The 9,552-nt window shown below is 41.1% G+C and overlaps 2 non-coding genes and 1 pseudogene across 2 annotated transcripts; 2 read left to right on the forward strand and 1 right to left on the reverse strand.

Moving 5' to 3' along the window:
* Positions 1–885: 885 nt before the first annotated feature.
* LOC100480359 overlaps positions 886–9,552 on the reverse strand; it is a 40,494-nt pseudogene continuing 31,827 nt past the window's right edge.
* On the forward strand, positions 4,424–4,529 carry TRNAL-CAA. The gene is made up of 2 exons: positions 4,424–4,461; positions 4,484–4,529. It is a non-coding gene; the product is annotated as a tRNA-Leu (tRNA).
* On the forward strand, positions 4,815–4,886 carry TRNAE-CUC. Its single transcript has one exon. It is a non-coding gene; the product is annotated as a tRNA-Glu (tRNA).

Below are 9,552 nucleotides of genomic sequence, written 5' to 3' on the forward strand. Positions count from 1 at the left end.
AAAAAAGAAAAAATAAATAAATAAATGTAAAGTGGGTATTTTATTTATTTGTACTTAAACCTGTAAACCTACCAGTCAAACTGGTACTATTATCATGATGCATTAAAATATAAAACCTCTGGGCGCCTGGGTAGCTCAGTCAGTTAAGCATCTGCTTTGGCTCAGGTCATGAACCCAGGATCCAGGGATCGGGTCCAGGGATCTGGTCTGGGGAGCGGGGCTAGGGATCGGGCCCTGGGTCAGACTCCCTGCCTCTCCCTATACCCCTACCCCCGTTCATGCTCTCTCTATCAAACAAATAAATAAAATCTTAAAAAAAAACTAAAATAAAATACAAAACCTCTTTCTACAAATACTAGAATAATGAAAAAATTAGGAGTTGTAGTAAAACAGCACAAGGGGCAGAGGAAATCAAAGAAGCACATTATAGCTTAACTCTTTACCATAACCACTGAGGTTGTCAACAAGTAAAGCCTCTCAATCTTAGAAAATACGGGTAATCTTTCATCACACCTCTGCGTTTTTACTTCCTATTTTATTTTTTTTTTAAATTCAAGTCAGTTAACATTTAGTGTACTCTTGGTTTCAGGAGTAGAAGTTAGTGATCCATCACTTCCTATTCCTGAGGTTAGATTCTAGAACCCAAAAATATTCAAACTAGTATTATATCTAGTTATCTACAGCAAGAAACATCTTTTATCATGTTGTCCATGCAGCCAATGCTACTGAAAGCTCTTTGATGAGACTTCAATCATATCCCCTCAACTGACCCAATAAGCATAAAGAGAAACAATAGCAAGGCAGAGACACAGGACCCTTAAAGACAAATCCTGGGAGAAGTAACACAGCCACTGCCCAAACTGAGATTGAATAATATACTCATTGTCACACATCTTCAGGCTGTATGTTCACAGAGTACTTTGGGAAAAAATCCATTATTTGTTGGATACTAAAATACTGGGCAGTTTGCTCTTTTACACTATGGCTTTCCCCGGCAGTTTCTAAGATGGACTCCAAATCACTGACAGAATTTTGTGGGAACTGGATCTGGGGCTGTGGGGATTCCTTTCCACAGCTGTGGAGCTGGCTGTTCCAGGTTTGGGGGCACCAGGTCCGACTATTCCAGGAACGGTTGCTCCGAGACTGGCTTTTCCAGGTCTAGTTGCTCCAATTTGTGTTACTCCAGGTATGGCTGCTCCAAATTGGAAGGCTTCCAGAAGTGTTCATCAGGAATCCCTGGTGATAGGAATAGAAGCCTGGGTATCCTGTAGTTCCTGAGCTATTCTGAGTCACACTGTTGCTATTCTTTGGCCAGTTGTTTTTCTGCTACCTCTTACATTTCATTCTCTGGTTCTGGAACCAGGTCTTAACCTGCTGATAGCTAAGGTTCAGAAAGTTAGAAAGTTCTTGCATCTGCTGGAAACTGAGGTATTTCTGTCCCTGAAATCTGTCACTGAGTACATATAGCTGGGTCTGAGAGAATATGGTTCTGATCTTCTGTTTCTTGCCGTGGACTGTATCTTCCTTCTTCACTCCTCTACAGAAGTGGGTAGTAGTTTTACTCTGGGACTGGCGAAAGAATCAGGACTGTTCTAAATAAGCAGATCCATGGAGGAAGGAAGAGGAGATAGGGTCTTCATGTGGGGTGTCAGCAGGCAACATTTGCAAAGATGCACAATTTTCTTCAGGCCCATAAATCTCAGGCATTGAAGAGTCCCTAGAATTGGGTGCTTTGGGGCAAGGTGGGCACTGGGGCTGAGTTTTATCCACACTTATTGCAAGGCCATTGTAATGCAAAAGATAGCTGCCTGGTTGTCCAGACTGGGTGGGGAACAGTATCCTAGGGTCACAGAACCTTAGATTGCCCAGAGCCCTGGAGTCTAATTTTAATAATCCTAATAATAATAATAAATAATAATAGGCTGATAATCTGATTTCAATAATCCTAATTTTAATAATCCTGATAGTTCCAGAATCCCTTCCCCCTTGATATTTAATCGCTCTCCATACCTAATCAAAACCCTCATCCCCCACCATCCTCCAGGTGATACCTCATGACTGGCCTGCCTTTAGCAGAAATCCTGTGAGCAAGAATTTCCTTACTCGTGTCTTTTCTCAATCATTTTCCATCCAATGATTCTTATACTCCTCCTTGACTATAAATCCTTGTTTGTCCTTGTTTTATTTAGAATTGAGCCCAGTTCCATACGAGGTTTTATATCCCCTACGGCAATAGTTCCTGAATAAAATTTGTTTTTACCACTTAACTACCGTCCAGCTCTTGTCCTCTTGGATGCTAGGTGTCCTAACAGTGGAGCGCTTAGCCTTGTCTAGATTTTTGGGGATTAATTGATTCCATGGGCACCTTTGATAGACTTGGCTATTTTATAATTTTGCAGGTATAGAGGTTAACCTGTATAAAAGCGATAGCAATGCAAATGGTTTCTGTTTGAGAACAAGGCCAGAGATTCCTGTTTACGGCAATACAAATAAAATTTGTCAAGGGATGTCCCTGATTTCTCTCTGGTAAGAACAAACAAACAAACAAACCCAAAGTAGAAATCATAACTTTAAGCACCATAGTTTATTACTTATCCTTAGGATCTTAACCTCCCCTCCATCTGTTAGCAATCTTTTTTCGACATTCCTCTGACTGACCAATTACTTAAAAAAAAAAAAACTCTTCAAAATCTCCTTTGAATTGGTTATAGCATCACTCAGTGCCCCTCATACTGAACTGAATAAAATCTTGACACATTTACATCATATATTTGTGTGAGAGTCATGTGTTTTAACTTTTTAAAATTATTTTAGCAAATGTCACCTCAGCAGGGCTTACTTGACCACCACAGTCTAAAAATACAACTTGCTATTTCACTGCCCTACTTTTGTTCCTACAGCCTGTGTATTTGTTTGTGCAAATTGTTTCCCTCGCTAGCAGTTTTCCAGGGCAGGGGCTTCTGTGTTTGTTCATTGCTATATTTTCAGTGGAGCCTCAATACTCTGTGAAGGAATGAATGAGTGAGAGTCTGGAGCAGAGGAGTTGGGCCTTCCCACTGGTTGCTAAGGCACTCTAGCTGTCTTTGCACTCTTTTGTTAACTCTTCCCCAAAATTCTTTTTCTACCTGGCCTGACTTTTGGACTTCCGTGTTTGTCTCTGCATTGTCCGACTTTTTTTTTTTAAGATTTTATTTATTTATTTATTTGACAGAGAAAGACGCAGCGAGAGAGAGAACACAAGCAGGGAGGGTGGAAGAGGGAGAAGCAGGCTTCCCGCTGAGCTGGGAGCCGGATGTGGGCTCGATTCCAAAACACTGGGATCATGACCTGAGCAGAAGGCAAACGCTTAATGGCTAAGCCACTCAGACGCCCCTGCATTGTCCAATTTTAACAAGATTCCTGCTAAATAAGTTTAGCCAGAATCTCCCATCCTTGATATCTGATCATCTTGGATATCTAATGGGGTTCCTCATCCTCCACCATCCCCAAGGTGATATCTTATCCCCTGTCCTTCCTTCAGCAGGAATCTTGTCAGGCGTTTGAGGTAGAATTCCCCCCTTACTCTTGATGATGTTTTTTTCTTACTAATTTTCCATCCACTGACCTCCATCTGGTTCCTTAGCTATAAAATTTCACTTTTCTTTGTTGTATTCCGAATATGAGTTCAATTTCTCCCCACCCCACCCCTCACTGCAAGACCCCGTTGCAGTGGTCCTTACACCTAACCTGACAGCCGCCCTTAAATAAAGTCTTCCTTAACAGTACTTTTAACAAGGGTCATAAATAAATAATTTTTTCTTTAATAGTTAGAATAATCGTTTTCTTTAACACTTTTCCCCCATTATCTCCAATCATGGCTGTGCGACTTGACGGAGGCGGAGGAGCGGATCTTGAAGGATGGGTGGGTGTGCCAGGGAGAATAAGGCAGAAATACCTAATAATAACGAAAACAACAGCAGCAATCGCTTGCCACTTATTCTGTGGCGAGTATGTTTCCACGTGCTTTCCATGTATTAACCGGCTAGAGTTTCACCAGCGAGGGCCAGGGATGAGTGGCGGAACCCGGCGTCTAGCACTGGCAGGTCGGGGCGCCAGGCAGCAGCCAGGATTTCGCTTTGCCTTCGCCCCTACAGTTTTCCGCCTTCCGGGGGTCCGACGCCTGCGCAGTGGTCACGAACCCTTTTAGTTTTCCAAGGGGTTTGCGCTTGCCTCTTGTTTGACTAGTTCAATTCCCTGCCAGGAAGACGAGGTTGGACAGTCGCGGGTGCAAAAAAGACCCCTCATTCTTCAGGATTCTAGGCCAGCGGCAGGCAGGAGCTCGGCAGCCAGCCCGCGCGCGGCGGCGGCCGGCGAGGGGTGGGGGGTGGTGCGTATCGAGCCCGCGCAGAAAGCTGGTTCCTCACAGCCAGCTTTTTCCTCGGGTGTCAGGATGGCCGAGTGGTCTAAGGCGCCAGACTCAAGGTGTTCACCTTCCCTGCGGGCGTTCTGGTCTCTGAATAGAGGCGTGGGTTCGAATCCCACTTCTGACACATGTTTTTCGTTTCCTTCCCCTAAAGGACCCCAAAACCATCCTGTGTCTGCTGGTGGGTTGGTTGTTTTTTTTGTTTGTTTGTTTGTTTTTTCCGAGAGGGCAGCCACACTTAGACTATAACGTCGCCGCAGTCCTCCATTACCGCTTTTTCCGGATCTGCAGCGGCTGCTACTAGGAGGGAGAGGAAGTTTAGGCACCTAGAATTTAGCCAATCGTGTTTGCGCTCTTAGTGTCCTGCACCACATATTTATTCTAGCTTGTTAGAGATGCTGCGAGTAGGATCTCCCTGGTGGTCTAGTGGTTAGGATTCGGCGCTCTCACCGCCGCGGCCCGGGTTCGATTCCCGGCCAGGGAAAGAACTTTTCTTTTTTCCACTGTAATACTCAAACTATATCTGGTAGCTTTCTCTTTTGGCAGAAAGTAACTGTAAGTGAATGGTACTACGGTGAGTGAACGCTGGCTGTGTGTCTGGCAGTGTCGTATACCCAGGATGCAGGCAGCACTGAATGATGCGAAAAGATATCCCCGGGGCTGGCACGTGCCTGGGGTTAAAACGTCTCTCCAGGTGTCCAAAAGACATTTAGAACGGGACCTGTCACCTAGAGGGGCTTCTCAGGAGGGTCTTAGCTTCTCACGATGACTCAGATAATTGTTGCTGGAAAGAAGTCTGGTAATTCTCACCCATCCTAACATCTACCTTTTTATTTTGAAGATATGTTGAATAATTAAAATACCGACACAGCAAACACCGGTGTTCTCTCTACCTAGATACAACATTGTTTAATATATTGTGGCATTTCTCTCTCTCTTTCTTTCTCTTTCTTGCAACCCCAGCTTGCCACCCATGTGAAAGGTGCAAACATCATTACACTATTCAACATTAACATATCACCATATGCCAGTTCACATTCAAATTTCTCCCAAATGTTCCCCAAATATCTTTTATACTTTCTTTTTAAAGTTTTTATTCTAGGAATTTTCACTATTTTTCTATTGTAATTCCTATGGAAAATAATATATTGTAATAATAAAAACAGTTAAATCACATTTAACTTCTATCTTCTTAACATTTGTATAATATTCTGAGTCTCTATACCTAGTTTATTGTTTTTCAAAGTATTCGTTTCTCCTTGGGCACCTTTTCTAGACCTCCAGGCCAGAGCTGCAGTCAAGTACACTCTACTTCCCTATTAGTTAGAACCTGGTTTCCCAGACAGCCCCAAATCTTGCACAAAGAATTTTACTTCTGCTTTACTGTGTTCTAGTAGTTGCTTTTGTTGTTGTTGTTGTTTGGTTGTTTGTTTGTTGTAATTTAGCCCACTATGGAGCAAGGCATAGTGAATGATGGATGGCAAAGTAAGTGGTCAGGTTGAGATGAGTAAATCCTGACCACACCTTTCCAGCTGAAGGCAAGTTGCTTATCCTCTCTAAAACTTAGTTTTCTAACCAGTAAAACTGGTCAAAGGATGAAAAAGAAAGAGAATGAAATTCTATCTAACCTCTAAGTTTAATTTTGAAATCTTCCCTTATCTTAAGATATCATTTTTTATTATTATTATTTACTTGACAGAGATAGAGATAGTCAGCAAGAGAAGAACACAAGCAGGGGGAGTGGGAGAGGAAGAAGCAGGCTCACAGCAGAGGAGCCCGATGTGGGGCTCGATCCCACAATGCCAGGATCACACCCTGAGCCAAAGGCAGACGCTTAACCACTGTGCCACCCAGGCGCCCCTGAAATCTTCCCTTATCTTCAAAAGGAGTTGGAAGGGATCTAAACATACATAAGAACCAAAGAAAAAGAAAGTTGAAAGGACAAATGTCTAAATGTAACTTTTTTTTAGTTGAAGATAATTTACTGTTCCTATTTTTTTCTCAATTAAAATAATAAAAATTAAAAATCATTATTGCTTGATATATTCACTTGGTAGAAGACAACTAATATTGCTGTAAAGGCCCAAACTAATTTGCAGTAGTATAAAAAGTACCGAAGGCATAGGCTATGAATGAGCCAAAATTTTTTATGATTTTCTAAGTGGTAGGATTATGAAAATTCTTAATTTTCTTTGTTGTCATGTTATGCATATGCTAATTTTCTACCATGGGTATATAAAATTTGTTAGTAGATGAATATACTTTATTTGAAAAACTGCTCACATTTTACACAAAAATCAGCTCAAAATGAATCACAGATTTAAATATTACATATAAAACTATAAAATTTTTGGGAGAAAATATAGAAGAAAATCATCAGGACTTAGGGTTTAGTGTAGCATTCTTAGATAACAGCAAAAGTATAATCCATAAAAGAAAACATCATTAAATCAGACCTTGTAAAAATTAAAAATTTATTCTGCAGAAGACCTTGTTAAGAGGATAAGACAAGGTATAGATAGAAAAAAATATTTGTAAACCACATCTGACAAAGGACTCATACATAGGATACACAGAGAACTCTCAAAACAATGGTAAAAAGTAAAATAATCCAATTTAAAAAAATAAGCCAAAGACATGAAAAGACATTAATGTTTATCTTCTTGAAGTACAAATTAAAATCACAATGAGATACCACCACTCTCTTTGCAGAATGGCTAAAATAACACCAAATGCTAGTGAAGATGAAGAGAAACTGGATCACTTATTCATTGCTGGTCCGAGGTACATGGTACTGCCGCTCTGGAAAGAGTCTGGCAATTTTTTACAATATTAAACATGCACTTACATTACCACCCCACGATTACATTCTTAGGCATTTATCTCAAGATAGAGAAATAGAGAAATGAGAACTTAGGTTCATAAAAATCCTAAACACAAATGTTCATAGAACATTTATTTGTAACAGCAAAAACCAGGAAACAACTGAAATGTCCGTCAGTAGGTAAATGGTTAAACAAACGGTAGAATAGAACTCCATAGATTAGCACCATAGAATACCATTGAATGCTATTTAGCAGTAAAAACACATGAATTGTTGATACAGGCAACAACTCAGATAGAGCTCAGGTAATTATGCAGAGTGAAAGAATCAATCTCAGTCTCCAAAAGTCACGTACTATATGATTCCTTTTCTCTACCATTCTAGAAATGACAAAGTAATAGTTAAAGACTGATGGAGCAAATCATCAACAAAGTGCCAGGCTCCGTGTTACCTTAAATGCCTGTCGGAACAAGGTGCAATTGAAGTGAAGAAAGGAGAGAAGGAAAGAAAAGAGACTGGGAGGAAGGAAGAAGGAGGGAAACAGACAGGGAAAGGGGAGGTGAGAGGGAGGGAGGGAAAAAGCAACCAAACGGACATGCAGAGTCAATTAAAGAGTAGACACATAATAGTGTTTATTAAATCACTGAAAAGAATAAGAAAAAGTCCCTGCCTTCAAGAACTTCCTGTTTGCCTAAGTAAATAGCTGTACTGAATCAATCAATCAATCAATCAATCAATCCTTCAATCAAACCTCTTCATTTAGTTACTCTGAAATATGCCTGAATATCTGCAGAGCACAGGGACCCTCCTCCAGAAGGAGGTTGCCCTGCAATTGCTCTGTCTCTGGCCAGGCTTCTAGTACCTCCTGAAATTCCCACAACACAAGGAATTCCTCATGCAAGGTCCTCCTTCTGCTTCTCAGGGCTCCTTCCTCAGGCCCAGGCACCAGAGTTCCTCTGGTTCTTTATCAGCAGCTTGGTTTGGCTGAATGTGGGCGGGGAGGAGAGGGTGCGGTGGGTGATTACATAGATCTCTGGCGTGAGCAGCAGTAGCATCGGTGTGGATGTCAGTCGACATTAGTGGACGTAATTATCACGTACTTTGTGTTGAATAAAGAGATGGCAGGTATATGCAGCCATCTGTCTCTGTGAGGGTGTGTATGTGCATTTGTGGAACCACTGCAGAGGTGACTATATGGGCTTACACCCCATAGCCTATGCCTTCCTTTAATCTCTCAGTCTGTATATGAGTAATGCAACATACCCATGTGTACACATGTGTGGGATGTGCCCACTGAATTCTGCTGTATGTACCTAGAGCTCCAGAAATCATCTCCTGGTCCATAGAGAACTGTAGGCAAAGGAGGAGAGTCTCTCACCCACTGCCCCTCTCTCTCATCACATAGCATGCAGGTAGATTATATTTAAAATTGATATACAAAGATAAAAAAGGTGAAAACTACATAACTTGTTTATTGTCTCTTGGATAAAATTATTTATTTTTAAAGATTTTATTTATTTGACAGAAAGAATACACAAGTAGGGGGAGCAGCAGGCAGAGGGAGAAACAGGCTCCCCGCTGAGCAGATAGCCTGTTGTGGGGCTCAATCCCAAGACTAGAAGATCATGACCTGAGCTGAAGGCAGACACTTTAACAACTGAGCCACCCAGGCACGCCTGGACAAAATAGTTTAGACTGACACTTGTAAAACTTTGCAACAATACCATTCAGTTTTGTAATCAATTTAAAGAGTCATGATGTACCGCTTATTTTATTTTATTAATTTAAATTATTTAATTTGTCTCAAGCAGGAAAAAGCATCCAGTGGAAAAAAGACAGTCTCTTCAATAAATGGTGATGGGAAAATCAGACAGCTACATGCAAAAGAATGAAACTTGACCACTCTTTCACATCATACACAAAGAGAAACTCTAAATGGATGAAAGACCTCGATGTGAGACAGGAATCCATCAAAATCATAGAGGAGAGCATAGGCAGCAACCTCTATGACATTGGCCACAGCAACCTTTTTCATGACACATCTCCAAAGGCAAGAGAAACAAAAGATATAATGAACTTGTGGGACTTCATCAAGATAAAAAGCTTCTGCACAGCCAAGGAANAGATAAAAAGCTTCTGCACAGCCAAGGAAACAGTCAAAAAAACTAAGAGGCAGCCCATGGAATGGGAGAATATATTTGCAAATGATACTACAGATAAGGGAATGGTATCCAAGATCTACAAAGAACTTCTCCAACTCAATACATGAGAAACAAATAAATCATAAAATGGGCAGAAGATATGAACAGACACTTTTCCAATGATG

This window comes from Ailuropoda melanoleuca, chromosome 3 (genome assembly GCF_002007445.2).
Source record: "Ailuropoda melanoleuca isolate Jingjing chromosome 3, ASM200744v2, whole genome shotgun sequence".
Classification (NCBI taxonomy): Eukaryota; Metazoa; Chordata; class Mammalia; order Carnivora; family Ursidae; genus Ailuropoda; species Ailuropoda melanoleuca.